The following is a 19,388-nucleotide window of genomic DNA, read 5'->3' on the forward strand; positions in this document are numbered from 1 at the left end:
ATGGACACATGGGATAATAGGAGGAGCATTTGTAAGCAATAAAAAAAAAGACCTGACACCCCCAAAAGTGGCTGCAAAAACTCCCTGTGCACATGAGGCCTAAAAATGAATTGGCATTTTTGGTTTGTAGTGCTCAAATGCAGTGTAGTTCTGCTGTAAATAACATACTCAATTTAAATACACAGTTTCCTTTTTATACATTGTATCTGTTCATCATCACTTGTACATTTTCTTGAAATCATTTTATTTTATTATTAGTAGAATATAATATTTATGTTGAATGAAAACAGTAAGGCCAATCATTGTATAGAATTTATTAAGCATGGAAGCAGTTAACATATAATTGGCAATACATAGTAAACTATGAAGATCTGCTCATAAGTAACGAAAACGTATTACTTTGTTAAGATGTCAAAGTCTTTAACCAAACTTTGAAACACAAGGCATATTAATGATACATATTCTTCCTGGTTGCATCCATTTTTTATGGCAGGCTGTGCTTTTTCCAGCAGGGTTTGAATTGCTTTTGGATTTTTATTTTCCTGCAGAGAAAAAATATTTTTAACTATTGTTGCAAAAACACTTCTAAAAAATTACAGAAAATACTGTTTTTTTCTGCATGAATATTGTCAACTATTCCTATAGGAATGCAGTATTTCAACCTAAGCTAAACTCTATATTTGATAACGTTAGATACATAAGTGCAAGTGTATGTGTATGTATGTGTGTGTGTATGTATGTATGTATATATATATATATATATATATATATACACTATATTGCCAAAAGTATTGTGACACCTCTCCAAATCATTGTATTCAGTTGCTCCAATCACCTTCATGGCCACAGGTGTATAGAATCAGGCACTTACGCATGCAGACTTCTACAAATATTTGTAAAAGAATGGGTTGCTCTCAGGTGCTCAGTGAATTCAAACGTGGTACCGTGACAATAAGTTCATCCGTGAAATTTTCTTGCTACTAAATATTCCACAGTCAACTGTTAGTGGTATTATAACAGAGTGGAAGCAACTAGGAACAACAGAAACTCAGCCATGAAGTGATAGGCCACATAAAATGACAGAGAGGGGTCAGCGTATGTTGAAACGCACAATGTGCAAAAGTTGTCAACTGTCTGCAGAGTCAATAACTAAAGCAACTGGGAACAACAAACTGCCCCCAAACTTCATATGATCTTCAGATTAGCACAACAGTGCGTAGAGGGCTTCATGGAATAGGTTTCCATAGCCGAGTAGCTGCTTCCAAACCTTACATCACCAAGTGTATTGCAAAGCATCAGATGCAGTGGTGTAAAGCATGCTGCCACTGGATTCTAGAGGGGTGGAGACGTGTTCTCTGATGACTAACGCTTCTCTGTCTGGCAATCTGATGGACATATCTGGTTTTGGTGGTTGCCAGGAGAACAGTACTTGCCTGACTGAATTTTGCCAAATGTAAAGTGTGGTGGAGGGGGGATTATGGTGTAGGGTTGATCTTTAGGGGTTGGGCTTGGCCATTAGTTCCAGTTGGAACTCTTAAGGCGTCAGCATACCAAGACATTTTGGACAATTTCATGCTCCCAACTTTGTGGAAACAGTTTGGGGATGGCCCCTTCCTGTTCCAACATGACTGCACAACAGTGTACAAAGCAAGGTCCATAAAAACATGGATGAGCGAATTTGGGGGGGGGGGGGGAACTTGACTGGCCTGTACAGAGTCCTGACCTCAACCTGATAGAACACCTTTGGGATGAATTAGAGCGGAGACTGCAAGCCAGGCCTCCTCATCTGACATCAGTGCCTGACCTCAAAAATGTGTTTCTGGAAGAATGGTCAAACATTCCCACAGACACACTCCTAAACCTTGTGAACAGCCTTCCCAGAAGAGTTGAAGCTGTTATAGACTGGGATGCCATTAAAGTTCATGTCCATGTAAAGGCAGGCGTCCCAATACTTTTTGGCAATATAATGTATATATATGTATATGAGCAGCACAGCGGCAGTGGTTAGCACTTCCACCTAGCAGCACTAGGGGTGTTGGTTTGAATCCCAACCATGGCACTACTCGCCTGGAGTTTTCATGTTCTCCCTGTGTCTGCGTGGGTTTCCTCCAACACTCAGAATACTAGGTAGGCTAATTGGCACCTGTCTAAAAATTTGCCCTAGAAAATGAGTTAGGGACCTTAGGTTGTAAGCTCCTTAGAGGGTTAGGAACTGAGGTGACTGTACAATATATATATGCGTAAAAATTTACAGCGCTATATAAGTACCTGTAATAATAATATATTTATGTATGGGGAAGACTTTTTAGCTATGTCTCAACATAGTGCGTTCTCTTAGAAAATGCTGAAGAACGCAGGTGATGAATATAGAGGGATATGGGTTTTTGCTAGTGGGGCATCACTAATTTATTTTTTGTAATTATTTGGCCAGTTGCAAGTTCTGGTTGAAAGTTTTTTGCTGTTGACACGTTAAGTGAGAGCAAGTGGCAACAGTTGGGGGAAACAGAGCAGCTACAGGGGATGGTGGCTATGGACGATGGAGTCTCTTACTTAGAAGTTACCTGTAGTATTAGTGGCAGCAGCAAAAAAGCACAAACTGTCCAGTCCTTGTTAATTTTTTTGAATATCAACCTCTCATTGCTTGTGGTTAACAGTCTTTTGTGGGTTTTTTTTGGTGTCTTTGCTACCCACCAACTACTCTCTGGGAAAGGGAGCTGAAAGATGGGCCAGAAAAGACCTCTATGGCAAACTGGACTCCACATCTGGGTCATCTGCTATATTTGACAATGGAGCTGTCAAGATAAGCTCTAACCATCCTATTTATAATGCCCCCAATAGTTCTGGTCCACTATATTTGTCTGAGGCCATGGCAGAGTAATATAGAATACAGAAGAATATGAAGCCTTGCAGAATAAAGTGGCTACTAGCACTGCCACTTCTGACAATGCTGGTGGAGGTGCAGCATACTATACATACTATTTTCCAGCAGCAATCATGCTGTTACTATATATATATATATATATATATATATATATATATAAAAAGGGTGATGACTTGATTAAGCTCTTTCACTCTTGCATCTGTACACCCCTTATTGAATAACAAGACACTCCTCAAACTGCAATATTACCTGGAGATAGTTAATATTATTTTCACCAATACAAAAGTGTAAATCTCTACTAAGTGTAAATACCAAAAGGTAACTTTTAATAAGTAATTATAGGATTATTTAACCTTTTGGAACATGTTTAATGTTCCTCCTGTTTTTAGAGTGGAACGTGCAACATATGCCCATAGCTGCAGCCGTGCCCCCCTCTCTCTGACAGATAGTAGTGGGAGAAGTTTCAGCAAAATCTGTATGGCAAGCTGATATTCTGACAGGTCTGCAGGAGACCTGCATGGCATCAGTGATCTACTGATCGCTGGTGCAATGCTTTCCAGGCTCGTTTGGACAAAAGCAATAAATGTACATTTTTATTTTACCTGCAAAAATGTGTGCATTATTATTATTTTTGTCCAAAAAGGTGAATTTATCCTTTAATACCTTTAAAATGTCAGATCAAGGAACAGGTATAGTCAAAGTTTACAGCAAGTACCAAATCAATTATTGCCACAATATACTGTATATATCTAATGATACAACCAACAAACCAGCATACAGCCCAAGTTCCCTCCTATGCACTTCTTCCAATCACAAAATGCACAAATATTGGGATTATTTGCATTGCATTCAATAATACTCCATTATCTTACAGGAAACCCATGTAAGCATTCATCATATTCCAGTACAATGTATGTCCAAAAGCTTCTACTTAAGACTAGTACATAACTTATATCAGGAAATAAAACATCCTGTATGATACCAAACGTGACTCTGCAACCAAGTACTAAATCAATTATTGCCATTAGTGGGTTTATCAGATACAGTGTGTGTGTATGTATATATATATATATATATATTACAGTATACTGTATGCATGTATATATGTATATATATGTATGTATGTTTAAAGTAGGGTGTCTCAATACTTTTGGCAATATAGTATACTTGAGATCAAATAAATGCATAAACATGATCAAGTATATGTGATGTGGTTGTCAATCAGACACTGGGAGAGATTTATTAAAGCTATAGTGTGTGCACAATCTGGTGCAGCTCTGCAGAGAAATCAGCTTCCAGGTTTTAGCCCCAGTTCACACTAGATTTGATGTAGAAATCGTGCAACTTCACTTTAAGTTGCACGATTTCAAAGTCAGATGGTAGTGCAACTAGAACGGTATCATTGCAGATCATTTGATGCAATTTATCATGCAATTTGAATGGTCAAATCGCATGACAAGTCACATTACTGTGAACCAGGGATTACTGTCAAAGCTTAATTCAACAGCTGAATTTAGAAGCTGATTGGATACCATGCACAGCTGCACCAGATTCTGAGTGCTCCAGTTTTAGTAAATCAGCCCCACCGTGTTCATTCCAAACAGAACATATAAATGCTCAGTTGTTGCACCCACTAGGTATGCATGCAGCATTGCCATTGATAATACATTGCAATTAAGCAGTCCCTGTGCTGATTGAATTAGTAGGTTGGCCTAGAGTCTTGGTAACCTAGTGCAATAGTTCATGGCTCATATTAAATCTGACAGCTCAGTTTAAGATGGAAACCCTAGGCTTTTGCAACAAGTAGGCATTTATTCAAGTTTGTCAGCTTGCAATAAGAAAGTCTTCCATGCAGGTTATTCTTATTGATGAGGTTGGTTTCCAACAGTAGACATTAAATCAAATTATTTTATGTTGTTCTGCTGTGCATATTTTTTATCACGGGTAGTGAGTGGAACACGTGTTCTTAATTCAATTCAATTGAATTCAGTTGGACAAATTTTCTCTTGAGCGTGGGTTCACATATGTGCGGTACGGTATATCGCATGTGATTCGCACAGGAACTGCACCGCATTCCTGTGCAAATCACATGCGATTGGTGTGCGGTGCAATTGGAGCCATAAATTTTGTATGTCTCTATTCACTCTGCACCCGCACCAAAAATGTACAGGACCCTTTTTTGGGTCCGCACTAGAGTCGGATCACATAGGTATTCACACCTATGCGATTTGATTCTGCACATTGCACTGCGTTTTGCCGACCGATTTCGGGATGTTGTTAACTTAACATACACACCCGCAGCGGTTCACATGAACGGGGTGCGATTCTGATGCGGTCCAGAATTCGCACTGAAACCGCTGTGAATTCCGCACTGCAACGGTGTGAACCAGGGCTAACTCCTTTCCTGAGCATTTCAGGGGTCACAAGTACTTGGGTATATGAAAAAAGCAAATACTGTTCTCAGCTCTAGCCTTTTCTGCACTGTTGCATGTTTGCTTGTGGGATGCTTTGTGCTACACTTACGTTTGACCTCTGCACTCAACTACTCCTTTCTTCTGCTACTTATTCTTGATCTCAGCATTCTGTGCGGTATGTATTCCTGACCTCTGCACTCTGCACTTTATGCACTGCTGACCCCTGCATTCTGTGCATAATGCAATTCTTACCCCTGCACTCTGTGTGTTACCCACTCTTGACCTCTGCACTCTGTGCTTATATTTGACTAGAAAAATGCACTTTCTTGTAGTTATTTCCAGCTCAACTTTTGCATAATTTGTGCAGCCTTGACTATTTAGCCAAAAATGTAATCAACAAATCCCTCCAACTAACAGGATAGCACACAGATGAAATTTGAATGTAATATGGTGGAATGGAAAAGCTTGAAATTAAGGTTTGCTTTTTCATATAGGATAGCTATTATTGGTGATACATTTAGACACACAGAGGAGAAATAAAACAGTATATTTTAATAAATTGTGAATGTAACATGATGGGTTTCTGCTAACAGAAATAAATAAAACAGTGACATTTTCATAAGCTTGTAATTGTGCCTGCTTATCTAAGGCTGCTTTCACACTGATGATTTTTCCTGCTTTTCAATCTTGTAAGAAAAATGTTTCTCTTTAAGTCCTATTTGACTCTTCACACCACTGCGCTCCGGGTGTAGTTTGTCCTCCATGCTGTGTCTTTGGTGCAGTTTTCAAAACTGTATCAAAGACCCAGCTCCCCATTGAAATTAACCCCTACACGCCAACAGAAAGATAGGTACACAAATTAACAGTCCAGCTGGACTGGGATTTTTTCCATGCGGCCGCTAATTTGCGTACCTGTCTTTTTGCTTGGAGTGCGCCGCACAGGACACTCCCAGCACAGAGACTGGGTCTCACTGAAAGCCCTGGGTCCCATTCTAATGATTGGGACCCAGAACTCCAGATTCTGGGTCACCTGCCAACGAGAGACTTTGATCAGTCACTGTGAAGCCCGCCCCTGTGTTTTCTCTACCTGAATGGAGGAAAGAGATACATTGTTTCTCTCTCTGTCCTTTTCAGAGAGAAAAAAAGTGTGTGTAAAATATATAAATAAATATAATAATAATAAAAATGTAAAAATGTCTAGATCAAGGTTTGATCTAGGTATGTACCAGGGTTAGTGTTTGGGTCAGTATTTTTTTTTGGTCAGGATTTTTTTTTTACTTTTAAATTGGTATCAGTGTCCGTTAGTGGCAGGACAAAAAAAAAGCAAAATGTGCACTATTGCTTCTGGGCCATACCACAGGTACAAACAACAACTAACATACACATATGTGGTATTGCTGCGATCATCAGGAGCAGACAAAATTATTTGGGGTTGTTCTTTGGTGGTAGGTTATGGTAGTAGCAAGAAATATACAGCTAAATTTAAAAAAAAGTTTTTTTTTTTTTACTATTTTGGGCCAGTTTTCTTTTGATAATGAAAAAAAATCAGGAGATATCAATTACCATTTACCACCAAATGAAAGGCCAAAGTTGCAATATTGTGGTTAGGTGTTAAGATTTGTTTTACCCTTAGGCGTGAAGGGGATTAATGGAAAACACACCAAAAATGCACAGCATTTGCCTTTTTGGTTCATTTTATCTCAAGTGTCCATTTTTCACAGGTGCAGGCAAGCAGAAAACATACTGGAAACACATCTAAAATGCCCACATTTTTGTTACAGAGCTATGCGAATGTAGTCTAACAATTTACCACCTTCTAAATAGTGGAGAATAAATACTGTAAAATTCTGTCTTTATACTTAAGAGAGAGATAAACGGTTTCATGACTCTGGAAGGTACTCACTTTTATAATTTTGCCAAAATTGTCCTGAATTATTTTATTTACTTTCTCTCCTGATAATTTTTTATCTGAATCACAATTATCAAGGAATACTTGATAAACACATTTTAAAGATGACAAGATAGTTGTGTCCATTGTGGAGCTGTGATTTGGCAATCCTGCAATATAAAAGATATTACACTGAAACATTAAGATCTCATATATATTCATGGTGTATTTTGCATAATGAGATAAACTCACTAACGTTCTTGCCATTTCTCAAATGAAAAAATATACACACAAAACACTGTAATAATTTCAATTTATCCAAGTCATTGCATAACTAGTAGTATTCACATTTAACTGAACCCTTTCTGTAATGTTGAAGATGCTTCATCATCCAGTCAAGTGGCTTACTCGGTTCAGATAGCATAGGTTAAGAATACAATTTGGCATTTTAAATTAAATTGTTGTAGAATGCTAAAGATCCCTTCTGTCACTTGCGGGGGGGGGGGGGGGGGATTATGAAGTACCTGTTAATTCTATAGCTTGGAGTACAGTACAAGACAAAAATTGATTTCATAGACCATCGGTTATATGCTGCTATCTTCAGGTGATTAGACACTGGCAAAAGCTTTGCTGGGTCTCCCTGGCCGTTATAACCTTGTCCACTCCGTAAGGCTTTAGTTTTGTTAGCAAGCAATAGAGAGATCACAGAGAAGAGAGGAGAGGGACCTATGTCCCGTATTAAATTTCGACATGCGAAACATACAGCTACTTCAAAATTCTTCTTATCTTTATCATATGGTACAGGACACAGGAATCAATTCACATGGGACGTCCACAAGCAATAATTAATGCATGGGCAACAAAACAGCTAAACAGTAGCAACAGGTGCACAGGAATACAAGCAGAGTCAATAGACCCAAAGAAACTGTCAACAGTAGAATCACCTTGTTGCTGGAGCACACAGCAGAGGCCTAATAGCCACCCTGTAACTACGATGTGAGAGAACATAAACCAATACAGTTGGAAGCTCCACACAAGGAGGAGCATAAACTCTAGGGCCATAGAGATCCTAGAACCCCACCTCCGGGGGAGAATGGGTTCAAGTAGGGAAAAGAATACCTGTACTCAGAAGGCAGAAGCCCCTAAAAAGGGGAGCAAAAAAACAATCACCCAGCATGGTAGAAACAAATTGAGAAAACCCCAGGAGCGACCATCCTGAATGGAGCAAGGAAAGTAGGGAAGGTTGCAAAGGAAGCAAGTAATGTAGCCACAGACATACTGCCTGACCCCTAGCCCCCAGGGAGATCCAAAGGAGGAGATGTTGTGCTGTGCAGCAGGATTAGTGTGGAAATAGAAGTTCCTAAGCTAAGATAAACTGCAGGAAAGTAGGGGAAAATCATGCTTCCATGCTACTCGCAAGCCAAAGAAAAGAGAAGACTATTAAGATAAGTACTGCTGCTGGTGGGAAAAAAAGGCAGAGGGATCTGCGTATATGTGGACCCTACAAAAGGGGAAACCCCAGAAAAAAAAACCATCAGCAACATAAAGGTGCCCTGGAGGTGCAAGGGCTAAGGAAATAGGAAGAGGATGTACAAGGCCGAACAGGATCCACAGGGTACACATTAAGCAGGACCAGGCAGACAAAAGTAAAAGATGATGAACAAATAAACGTACAATGAAGTTCTCCATCAATCACTAGGTGAAAACAACTGACAGGGACCATGGAGCAAGAGGGCATAACCTGCATGAAAGAAGACTTCAACACAAAGCATGGGATATGCCGATTCGGGGATATCTGGGAATTAGAGAAATTGGGGATTCACTTAGTGAGGCAGCCACAAGCTAATGAAGAAGCTGATCAGCGCTGATAAGTGCCTAAGTTGCTATAAAGCATAAGTGTAGGGGAAATGTGGCAAACAAATACTCCTTAGGAATAGGGGGTCGGTAACATGTCCAATAAGTCATCTGTCACTAAATGTGTAAAGAGAATAATGTTCCTGTCAGGTTTCACATGACTGTCATATTGACTGTCTTATGCCTTTAAGTGTTTGCTATATCTTGTCTCTGCTCCTCCCTTTCCTTTGGTTTAGTTAATGTATAGATATCCCACCCCATTGCAGCAAGCCTCATGGCATGGAGCAAAAACATTATGATCTTTTGACCTATTGACTGTTCATTGTTGTAAGATTCTCTCAGTTTATGAAATAAACTTCACAAGATCTACAAGATGTCTTATTGATTGAGTCACTGACTGTGGTATCCAACTGAGGTTGAAGTTATCGCTATCTCATCGCAACTGTAAGTTACAGAGATCACACTATCAATGTTTAAATTGGAGAGACAGAAAAGTTCCACTGCAGATTCATCTCTCCAGTCACCTTGCATTAGGAGCAGGCTTTCCCCGGTCACGAACCACTCCACTTCCAACACCTCATTTGTTAGAGAAAAGGGTGAAAAACTGCTCGCTTGCAAAGCCAAGGTTAATTTTATTGAACCAAAGGAATGTGCAGACAAGTCCACAAGGTGCAATCAACCCCAATGCGTTTCACTCCTCAATGGAGTTTAAACATAGAGGCCAATTAAGCTCCAGACTATGATTATGCTCTTGTTAGGAGAGTGGAGAATAAATGACTTCTTTGGCCTGCCTTTTAGTCTTTAGCAATAGGCCATATAGAGACTTACAGACACACATTGTGAGCCAGCATAGCCGCCTGTAGTCTTACTGCATGAATCTACAAAGTGTTATATGATTGGACAAGGTGGAGAAGCAGGATTGTGATGTTGAAATTTGCACCTCATCCAATTAGAGAACACTTTGCATTCATTCAGAAAATGCAAAGTGTTCTCTAAATGGTGGCTGTGCTGAGTGGGCAACCTCTTGTATTCACAATGCAGCAGGGTTGCCAATCAGCACAGGACCTAATAACTAGAGGGGAGCACTGTAGTAGTAGTGCTACTACAGTGATTTCCAGCTTTCACAGGGATCCCACAGGATTGATTCTCATTGGTTCAGACTGGACCAACGTAACCGTAAAAATTGCCAAACCTAAACTTTAGCTTTTAAGTGTATGTATAAGCAAAAAAGGTTGACTAAACATACACTTTAATCTACCTAGTCTATAGATTGATTCACTCATTTATATCCTAAAGCACTGTGCAAACTGTTGGCATTATATAAATCCTGTATAATAATAATAATAGTGATAATCTGTAAAAGCCATGGAAAGATATTGATGTTTCTGTAAAGGATAATAAGAATTGTACATGATGAAATTCTTAGCTCATTCCATCAACGAAATCTGCATGATATCAATTTCAATGTCAACAAAATAAGGTTGTAGTAAAACAATGTTCTTTTAACAACTTGCCCCCCAGAAGATTTATCCTATGACCAGCCCATTTTTTTACTATACGGCACTGCACTAATTTAACTGACAATTGTGCGGTCATGCAACACTGTACACAAATGAAATGAATATCATTTTTTTTTCAAACCAGTAGAGCTTTCGTTTGGTGGTATTTGGTCATCACTGAGTTTTTTTTATTTTTTGTGATATGCATGAAAAAAGAACAAGCATTAAAAAAAAGTTCTTTTTGCTATAAAACATATCCAATTGAACAAAACATTTCTTCAAAAATTTAGGTCAAAATGTATTCTGCTACATGTCTTTGGTAAAAAGAAAATCCCAATTGGTTTGCGTGAAAATTATATTGTCTATAAATGGCGGTATATATAATTTTTATTTACTTTTTTAATTTATTTACTAGTAATGGCAGTGATCAGCAACTTATAGCAGGACTGTGATAGTATGGCAGGCATTCTGACACTAACTGACACTGGGTGTGACTTGACTAACTGCCAATGACATCTCCAATGACACTAATACAGTGATCAGTGCTAATAAAAAGCACTGACACTGTACTAATGACACTGGGCCGGAAAGGGTTAATATCTGGGATGATCAAAGGGTTAACTATGTGCTAGAGAGTGATTAAAGTGGTTGTAAAAGCTTAAGGTTTTTTTTTACCTTTATGCATTCTATGCATGAAGGTAAAAAACCTTCTGTGTGCAGCAGTGCCCCCAGCCCTCTCAATATTTACCTAAGCCCCATCGCGATCCAGAGATGTACACAACAGTCTCAGCTGTCCCGGGTCCCTACCTCCTCATTGCCAGAGACAGCAAGCGGTAGCCATTGGCTCCCTCTGCTGTCAGTCACAGCCAGTCAGCCAATCAGGAGAGAGAGGGGAGGGGCGGGGTGAAGCCATGGCTCTGTGTGAATGGACACATGGAGTAGCAGCTTGGGAACATGCCTGCTTGGGTGCGCCAATAGCAACAGAATGGAGGAGGTAGGAGCACCGGAAGGGGACCCAGGAAGAAGAGGAATCAGGCTGCTCTGTGCAAACCACTGCACAGAGCAGGTAAGTATAACATGTTATTTTACAAAAAGAAAAAATTAACCTTTAGTATCGCTTTAAACAGTGCACTATTTAGTGTTTTACTAGGGGACGTGCTGGCTTTTATCTCTCCACTTTGTTGTTTACACTCACAGATTTCTCTCCTGCCAGCTGCTCCACCGATCACCGAGTTCTGGCCATAAATCTCTGGCTGGGACCTGGTGACTGACACCTACGGGAGCCAATGACAGTGTGGGTAGGATGGTGCGTGTGTGCGTCCCTACACGGAAATGCAAAATCACGGATATATACATGATTTTCTTGAGAGGGGCCGCCCTGTAGTAGTAAAACTGCTATAGCATGGCCAGGAAGTGGTTAATGAATAAACTGAAATTTTTTCATCCCTATTTTATATAAGATATGTGAGGATGCCATTCCAAGAACATTACTAATAATTTATTAAGCACCAACATTTCATGCTTCAGCACTTTAACGTAGAATTATAGGCAAAACTTTTTTTTTTCAGTTTAGAGTAAGGGAGGTTTATAACCCCTGTAAGGTTTATTTTTGCCCTCTTTGTCCCATTGGGGAGATTTATTTTCAGTTCCTGTCCAAAAGCCAAAGCAGGAAGTGGGAGGAAATCCTTGCAACTTAAGGGAATCTCTTGAGGACCCCCAGGTCATCATAACTAGTGTCCCCGTTGGAAGGTTTCCCCTCCATTACTTTTCTGGGGACAACTGAAAATTTGGGATTTTCTTTTAATTTCACTTTCAATGATAATGGTGAAAAGAGAAAATAGAGAGGGTGAATCTCCTTAAAGGGGGCAAAGACAGCAATAAAAATTTACAGGTTCTAATCCCTCTCTCCTCTATCCAAAATTAAAAAAAGTTTTCCTTTTGGTCCTATTTTAACTTAGAAGGGTTGATTAGCTGAAAGAGTTGAAGCTCCTCATTTTGAATAACCAATCATGTGTTAAAAAAGATACTGTGTTTTTAATTTCTCTAACAAATTATTAACCTGATTCACCAACATTCACCCTCTATAATGAACATAAACTTTACAAGGAAATATTGATTTTGTTATGTGAATAGCCTCTACTTGAGTAAATCAGCTCAACTGACTTCACTAGATGCCTGTTTGTTACTCAGAAAGGATTGAGCCCACAGGCAGCCAGGCATTTAGCACTTCCAGAAGGTAGTCAGCAATAGCAGCCTTTATATTTTCTTCATAACAAAACATGACAACAAAAATTACAATTACTTTACACTACACAAAATACTGTACATTCTCTGCTACTACTGAAGCACTGTTTTTTATTTAGGTTTATAGGTTTTACAATATATATATATATATATATATATATATATATATGCAAAGTAACAAGTTACAGGCTACAAATTGATAGAGATAAAGGTGTAAAAAGAAACCTTTAAATCCACCTGTTCACTGTATAAAGGACTATATAATATTTGAATGCAATATTTCATATTTACCAAACTAAAAATATTTTTACATTACATATTTTACATTTTACATATTTTATATTTTTATATTTGTTTTGTCTGACCACAACAAATTAAGTAAAAAATGTACAGGGCCAATATACATTCACTTTAACTTGTTATAAAATAATGTAACTTACCAAGGAACCTTCTGAATAAACACTAAACTATTAGTACTATGGTGACTCCTTTTATACACCCAGATATTAAGGCTGTGTCTTGACTTTTCTTATTTGCCACCCCTTAAACCTGCTGAGTAGTTAAAAATGACAAGTAGTAATTTATTTCTGAGTCATCTGCTGCTGACTAACTTTTTAAAGAAGAACTTCAGGTTTTGCTAACCTGACCCTAATCCACCCAGCCTCCCTAAGGTAATCTTCACTAACGCCTACACCCTAGCTGTTTTCATACCTCTGCTGATGCTATGGCCTGGTTCAGTGCTTAAAACCTTGATGCTGAAATCCTCAGTGGCACTGGCCATGCCAGCATTCTAAGGCCCCGTTGATTGAATTGAACTGTACAATGAGGATCTGTAGCCTAAGACCTTCCAGTTTCAGTTTATAGTTAGCGATGCTGATGGGTATATTCTGACAACAGGGAGTCAGAATAAACTCATCAGCACTGCTAGCTATAGTTGACAGCACTGATCCAGCAAAAATTTTCCAACAAGCTGGTTGTACAGAAATTAATCACAAAATTGACTTCTGTACAACCAGTCTGCCCACAGATGAATTAAAATTCTGAACTGGCCAGCTTTTGTTTTTCATACTTTGTTTTATTGGAACACAAGGTACAGACATAATTTCAGTAAAGCAGAAAGTTTACAATAAAACTGAGTTGCAATGTTTCACATGTCTGGTAATAAGACTCATCAGTATTGAGTCAATATAAATAATCAAGAATAATAGAATATCAAAAAGTTGCCAGTCGCAGAATATCTTGTAGCACAACTACCTTAGGAGTTTTTGGTCCCCCTATAGTCCAACACAGCCAGGCAATACACATTTTCTTTCTTCAAACTTGCACACGGGAGACAGTAACCAGTCCTTAGGCTTGTTTCTGTGATTTTATTAAGGGGTAAAAAACTTGCATGGGGTTGAGGGATGCCCAAGGGAACTGTAACTGAGGACAACACCTAAATAACTACAGTATGTACAAGTGTAGAGCCCTGACTCCCCTGCATGCAGGATAGAACCTCTAAAGGGCAGGGAGTGAGCTAGCATTTAGCATTTACCCCAGGGTCCATGGCTAAAAGGGGAGAGATTAGAACTGAAATTGAGCACCAGTCACTTTAGGTCTTTTTGAAAGCTTTCATGTTGAACTTGAAAAGGAGTGGGAGTGGAGGGTTAGTGGTTTCAGATTCCACACAGATCACTTACAGACTCTTTGGATCCCAGAATACAGTCCAGCTTCACAGTGTCAGAACCTTTAAGCCGATCTGGCAACACTGCAAGCACGTTTTCAGAGTTTACTGCATCCTCCGAGTCACCAGGACCCTCTGAGAGACCTTCATCCTGGCTCTCTCCAGCAAGGGGCCTCCCCTGGATCATCTTTTTACCTTGGCTCGGCTTCCTGCACACCAGGCAGGACCGCCTCAGGACCACTTCAAAGCAGGTATGCCCAGACAGGCTCCTGGGTCTAGCACAGAGCTCTCTCCATCAGCACCTCCTCAGGCCTGAGCCTGAGGCAAGAGAGCAAGCACATGGCCAGCCCCAAGTATACTCTATATCCTCTCCCAGAATGCGCCACTGGCCATAGAACCCCCTACTGGGCTGTCTGAAAGAAATATAAATATTCATAACTCAGTTTATGTTTGCACTCTCATACTATGACCTGTGGTACCAGTGACACCAACTGGAGACAGTGAGAAATGCACAACCAAACCAAGATTAGGGGAAAGCCAGATAAGAAAACTGTATAATCAGCCTGAGCCAACTACAGCCCAGCCACAAACTAGATTTACATAGTAGTCCCAGTTTAGGACTAGGGGGCTACAAAAGTCTATACAGTAGATTTTTTCTTGGAGAGTTCTCCAGCCTCTTCTGGTGTACCATCCCAGACCCCAGATGAATCCTCTTCTCATCCAACTGTTCTGAGGGAATCTTTGAGCAAGGGGTCCCAGAATCTGTTGCTTTAAGTGCACAGTCCTAAATGGGGGCTAGTCAGGTTTCCCACCAGAATGCCCTCTCCCCTTATCTGGCCCAAGGGGTGTAGGATTACTCACTGTTCCTTGCCTGCAGGCTTGTCGGGTTGGTGGCTGCCTTCAGGCCTTCTGCTGGGCTGGCTCCTTCCCTGGCTCTACAGGTGGTCCTGTCCTGACCCCATGCAAAACCTCCCTCCTGGAGATTGGTCAAGATCCCTTAAGTATGCAGATCAGTCCCTACTCACCCCCACCCACTGCCTTCTAGAAACTTCTCAAGCCTCTAGAGCAGGGGTAAGTATCAGGGAACTGATCTGCAAAGCCCTCAGCCCTGACCTAAAATATCCTGGCTGACTTACACCCAGGCTGACTCATGCCCAGGCTGCTATCCAGCCTTCCTCTCTAGAAAAAAAATTAGTTAGCTCCCCCTGGCTAACTAGAGGGGTGCTACATCCTATTGAACAAGAAAATACATAGCACAGATAATGAATTCAAATTTAACTCAGAAGACATATGAATAAAAGTAAAAGAGCAGAAACCAAAGAGAATGAAGTTACCAGAATAATCTGGACTAATTTAACCAGTAGAATCAGTAAGATGACCAGTTTTCCCATTTGATTTCAAATATATGCATAGTGCCATATAGCTTATAATGAATATTCTCCATCAGCTTAATGGCCTCCATCCTTTGAATTACTTGAGACCAAGAGACCGAAGGAGAGCACCAATTGAGAGCAATAGCCCAGAGTATAGCACTAAGCAAAGTGTGAGTGAGTCTTAGGGAAGGGTTAGAGACCTCAGGTATAGTTGTAAAAAGGAAACACATAGAAGCTATTAGGATAACTTGTGCTCCAGTAATTTGCAGGACCTTACTGGCCGCCCTCTTCCAAATAGGTCGACTCCAAAATATATGTATATAGGAACCTCTATCTGGACAACCCTGGAAGCATAGCTCAATCACCTCTGGAAAAATAGTCGACTCCAAAATATATGTATATAGGAACCTCTATCTGGACAACCCTGGAAGCATAGCTCAATCACCTCTGGAAAAATAGTGTGAAGTCTGACGGGTTAATACCATCTTGTATGCAAGTTTACTAAAATTTTCTTAATAGCTACAGATCTGGTACTCTTATGCATGTTAGAGAGCATCTCTAGCAAGTCCTCGCTTTCTTTCTCACCGTAATCAGATTCCCATTGAATCACTGAAATGCTTTCATCAATGGAAAACGTCCCATTGAGGAAACCATATTTGGTAGAAATAGTACCTTTCCTAGAGGAATGGCTGAACTGGCCAGCTCAAAGTACAGTTTAGTTTAGTAGGGCTAGGAAGATGGATTATGATTATATTAATAAAACCTGAATGTGTCCTTTAAACATTTAAAAGAACAACTGGTTTTCTTCCATTAAAAATTTTCAAGCAAACACAGTTTCTCTAGATTCAGACAGAGTGGGAAATGATTAGAACCCCTGTCTTATTTTTACTGCTATCTGGGTCTCCGTTTAGGAGATTGATCCTTATTTCACATCTTTATGACAATGGTTTTACCATAAAGGACGTAAGAGGAAATCTTCAACAGGGTTACAGACAAACATAAAAATCAGACAGTTCTTGCTTTCCCCTACTCCACTCTATACATTCTTATGCTTGGAGCCGAGGCAGCCTGTGTAAAATCTGCTTCTCATGTTGGCTGTGCTATGGCTTCTTCCCCCAGCTCACCCTTCCCTTTCTGGCAGCAGAGCAAAGGACCAAACAGGGAGCAGGAGTGCTAGCAAAAGCGATCTCTGTAATGCAGAACATTAGGGATCATTGGAATCCAAAATGGCATCTCTATAATGCAGGAATTGACTTTGTGAACTAAAAATCTACATAGACTCTGAGACTCAGGAGGATGAAAGTAGTTTATTTTTACTGTACTGACAGGGAAATTTTGTGGCTCTTGCACCCAGGAGTAAGTACTTCTGCCAGTATGATCCTCTCAGCCAAGATCCAGTTAGAGGGGGGAACTTGGTGCCATACCGGGGAAGGAAGTGCACATCCAGGCTAGAGGGCTGAGTCCCCAGGCACTTGCCTTGCAGTGCGGCCAGAGCAGCATCATCATCAGCCACACAGAGCAGGTTTGCCAGTCTTCACCTGCATCTACAGCCATAAAGAACGGAGTCAAGCCATCAATCCATAAGGGACCCTTCCACCATCCATACCCATAGCTGAAGTGCAGGATTGGTGAGAGGGTTGCCAACCCACTAAACACTCTGCATCAAAAAATAAAGCAAGGCTCTAGCCATCCAATTCCTTAGACAATACTGTACCCATGTTGCTTACCACTAAACAGTGCCACATCACGTGTCCTGGATTACCTATTATCTCAGGTCCACTTAACCCCTCCCTGCACTTGTTGCTTGCCCTTTCCATTACTGTTAATCTTTGTTCAAGTTCTTCCTCAAGTTCTCACCTTCTTGAACTGGGAGTATCTGGAAGCCATTTAGCATCACTATAAGTTCACCACTGAAAGGGCCCCAACCACGCTGGCAGAAATAACTATTTTTTCCTTGTTAATGAAGATTTTTGTTCATAGTATTTACATAGACTTTAGCAATTTTTCATCTTCCGGGAACACTGAAGCCCTGCAGGCAGATTTGAGCCTAGCAAAGTCACTCCAGAGTTTCTACTATCCATTTCTGGCTGCTCTTATGACACTGTTACAGTTTAAGCTGATTGGGAAAACCTATGCCCTGTTACTTGTAATTATCCTGTAATTTAAGTGCATCACTACTATTGTTATTCATTTCACCCCTTATTTCTGTCTGCCTTTACCTATTGTACTTTATTTTTTGACAATATATTTACTCTAGTTTGTTTTACTAAGTGGTCTGGTGCTTGCATTTTTTAAAAATAGCATTATATCTGGGTATTAATGTCACTGTCAGTGATTTCTCTGTGAAATTGTGTGTTCGAGTATTCAGCCTGGTGTGCCAGAATGGCTGAGGTATTTGGGAAGGTCGAGGCCAGCAAGAGAGGACCCATGTTAATTAGTGGCTTCTTCAGGGCTAGTGTAACCCTCTGACTACTGGACAGTTTGGTCATGCTAAGGAACTTGAAAACTAACAGACTTACTGACCAGATCACTAGGTGAAAAAGAAAAAAAAAGCCTTAAGAAAACTAATGCAGCCCCCACCTCTAAGAATTGGTAAGCTTCAGAATAATACATTTTTGTTTTGAGTTTAACACCACTTTAATTGTACCCTTAAAGTAATTTTTTCCCAGTTGCTAAAATATCGTATAATAATGATAATATAGTTTAATTAATCTTTTCAAACCTGTAGCTTTCATTAAAAGAATACCTGCTGATCCTACCATGAAGGTCATTGTTAATGTACTTCTTGTTATAGGGTGGCAGTGCTCTGGTCCCATCTTTGAAATGTGTTTCTGCAATGTCACCTTGTTATGGGAGGCTATTCTAACACACATTGTGCTACTACTGTTCGACTATTGTCACTATCGGGAAACCAGCCAGATAAATGATGTGCAGTCATTTCTGGAGTGAATACATGTGGTCAGAGAGTGTGATATTAAAGGCATATTTTTTTTACAATAACAAACATGTCATACTTACCTGCTCTATGCAGTTATTTGGCAAAGAACAGCCTGGATCCTCCTCTTCTTCAATCCCCCGATGGCACTCCTGGCCCCCCCCTTCCTGCCTAGTGCCTCCACAGCAAGCAGAGTGCTAGGGGGGTAATCGAGCAGGCTTGTTTCTGAGCCACTGCTCTGTCTGTCCATTCAGACAGAGAGCATGGCTCGGCCCTGCTCCCCGCTCTCTCCACATTGGCTCACTGGCTGTGAATGACAGTAGCAGGAGCCAATGGCTGTGAGATGGCAATGAGGAGGGAGAGACACCAAAGAGCCGCTGCTCTCATGTACACTGCTGGATCGGGATCTGGATCAGGCTCAGGTAAGTATTAGGGGACTGGGGGGGGGGCTGCTGCACATAGGTTTTCTTCTATGCATGAAGGTAAAACACTTGGAGCCTTTACAAGCACTTTAAAGGATAAGTTCACCTTTGCAACATGGAACATGTTCCAGCTTCTACCCCCTCCCAACAATCCCCCCCTCAGTATGACAGCTGGCGGGGGTTCTTCTTGCTGCATCAGCTGTAACTTATTAATA

The 19,388-nt window shown here is 40.4% G+C and overlaps 1 long non-coding RNA gene across 3 annotated transcripts in view; it reads right to left on the reverse strand.

The window, feature by feature from the left end:
- Positions 1–299: 299 nt before the first annotated feature.
- LOC149464690 (uncharacterized) overlaps positions 300–19,388 on the reverse strand; it is a 53,624-nt gene continuing 34,535 nt past the window's right edge. Inside the window, exons 1-3 of one of the 3 annotated variants that reach the window (XR_016312343.1) lie at positions 13,221–13,300; positions 7,199–7,353; positions 300–542 (exon numbers count right to left, since the gene is read on the reverse strand). This is a non-coding gene — a long non-coding RNA (uncharacterized LOC149464690). Of the gene's footprint in view, positions 543–7,198; positions 7,354–11,731; positions 11,752–13,220; positions 13,301–19,388 lie in introns of those variants that run through there. The other 2 variants (XR_016312344.1, XR_016312345.1) reach the window with 2 other exon arrangements.

This window comes from Staurois parvus, unplaced genomic scaffold, assembly GCF_062004578.1.
Source record: "Staurois parvus isolate SC_StPar_1 unplaced genomic scaffold, SC_StPar_1.0 ptg000149l, whole genome shotgun sequence".
NCBI lineage: Eukaryota > Metazoa > Chordata > Amphibia > Anura > Ranidae > Staurois > Staurois parvus.